Source organism: Chenopodium album, chromosome 7 (genome assembly GCF_948465745.1).
Source record: "Chenopodium album chromosome 7, dcCheAlbu1.1, whole genome shotgun sequence".
In the NCBI taxonomy this organism is placed as follows: domain Eukaryota; kingdom Viridiplantae; phylum Streptophyta; class Magnoliopsida; order Caryophyllales; family Amaranthaceae; genus Chenopodium; species Chenopodium album.
Window position 1 is genome coordinate 28,542,139 of NC_137840.1, and position 2,002 is coordinate 28,544,140.

The window sequence follows — 2,002 nt, forward strand, 5'->3', positions numbered from 1 at the left end:
AGCTTTGGTGAATTATTAGGAGGTCTCAAGGAGCACCTTAACATCAAATTGACCACGAGATCAACCGAACCTTGAGACAAGTCTGTAGTCTTTATCAAGACGAGGGAATAGGTTTTGGTGATATAGTTGACAGTGAGAGTGATACTTACTCTTCAAGTTCACAAAGCGGATCAATGACGGGATAAGAAAATGATGTTTTGTTTCGTGAGTTCGGAAACCCGGAGGATTATGAGCTCACGGGAGGGATTTTGCTACCCGTCACAGAAACCAACTTCTCAATCCATCCACAATATACTAGAATGGTCCAATCGGAGCAATTTTCCGGAAGTGCAAGTTAGGATCCTATTTAACATTTGGACCGATTTCTTGAATTGAGTGCAATGATGCAAACCAATGAAGTGAGTCAAGACTACATTCGTATGCACCTTTTCCGGCAATCTCTCACCGGACGAGCAAAAAAATGGCTAAAGCAAGTAAAGCCTAACACTCTCACAACATGGAGGGAGGTGGTAAAGGCGTTCTTGAAGCAATTTATCTCCGAGGAGAAGGCCGCCGAAATGAGAACGAAAATTGCATCATTTGAGCAAGAAGCCGATGAAAGTCTTGGTGAAGCTTGGGAGAGATTCAAAGAGTTGGTGCAAGTGTGTCCCTGCCATGAGTACAGTCAAGGGTTGCTCATGTGGTTTTTCTACGACAGATTGGAGCCCATCTTAAGAGCCAATTTGGATGCGGGGGCGGGTGGTCAATTAATCAATATCCCTCAAAATCAAGTTGAAGCCACACCAGAAGAGGTAGCAAAGAATTACTCTTGGGGGGAGGCGAAGAAGAAATGCTCCAAATAAAGGTTGTATTTACGATTTGGAGAAAGTTGATCAATTACAACATGAAATTGATCTACTAACAAAAGGGCTTTCCAAGTTGAACACGAGTGTGAATGCAAGTTTAAGCGGTGGAGCAAGCTCCTCTCAAGTTAACTCTTTCTCTTGTCAAAATTTTGGAGGAACGAACCATGATACATCTTATTGTGGAGGTTTAAGCCCCGAGTATGTAGCGGCATGCAACACAAGGCAAGAGGGATTTAGAGGAAGCGGTGGTGGAGTAGCTTGGAGACAACCACCACCCGAGTTTGCACCTCAACCTCCACAATGGAACCAACAAGCTCAAACTCCCTACAACTCCAACCCTCAATATCAAAATCCACCTCCATCTCAACCCCAAAACCAAATAGGAAGCTATCCAAGGAATAACCAATACAAACCCAACCACCTCAAAGAAATCATCAAGAACAAGCACCTCAAGCGGAGCTAACACAAACTCAACTCCTCCAAGCCATGCATGCGCAAATGAAATATTTTGGGCAACAAATGCAAGAGAAAAGAGCTCACAACATCATGGTTAATTCACAACTAGATCAACTAGCTGAGAGTACTCCTTTCAATTCAACCTTTACTTTACCCAAACAACCACAACCTAACCCATCTCACAACTCAAAACCCGATACATGCAAGGCGATCACATTAAGGTCGAGAACTTCCTATGAAGGGCCAAACGAAGGGGATAGTGAGGAAAAAAAGGGAGGAGAGGAAAGTGTGAATGAAAACAAAAGAGGTGAGGATGAAAAGGTTGATGAGATAGAAGAAAAAAACTCATGCCCCTTCCCCCTTCTTTGAAATATACTTTTCTTGATAGAGAGGGAAACTAAATACCCTATTATTGTCAATGCTACCCTAGATGGTCTTAATTTTGAAAAACTTCTTGATGTTTTGTGAAAATATAAGGATGTGATAGGGTATAGCATTGACGATATCAAAGGTATTAGCCCTTCTTTATGTATGTATCATATTTATCTTGAAGATGATCATTCCACCTCCAATGAACCTCAAAGAATGTTGAACCCCAACCTTCAAGAGGTTGTGAAGAAAGAAATTTTGAAACTACGTGAGGCGGGAATCATCTATGCTATCTCCGGTAGCAAGTACGTTAGTACGGATCATGTAGTTCC

At 42.1% G+C, this 2,002-nt stretch overlaps 1 non-coding gene across 1 annotated transcript; it reads right to left on the reverse strand.

The window, feature by feature from the left end:
- Positions 1 to 554: 554 nt before the first annotated feature.
- On the reverse strand, positions 555 to 662 carry LOC145641359 (small nucleolar RNA R71). Its single transcript, XR_014115392.1, has one exon. It is a non-coding gene; the product is annotated as a small nucleolar RNA R71 (small nucleolar RNA).
- Between the last annotated feature and the right edge of the window lie 1,340 nt (positions 663 to 2,002).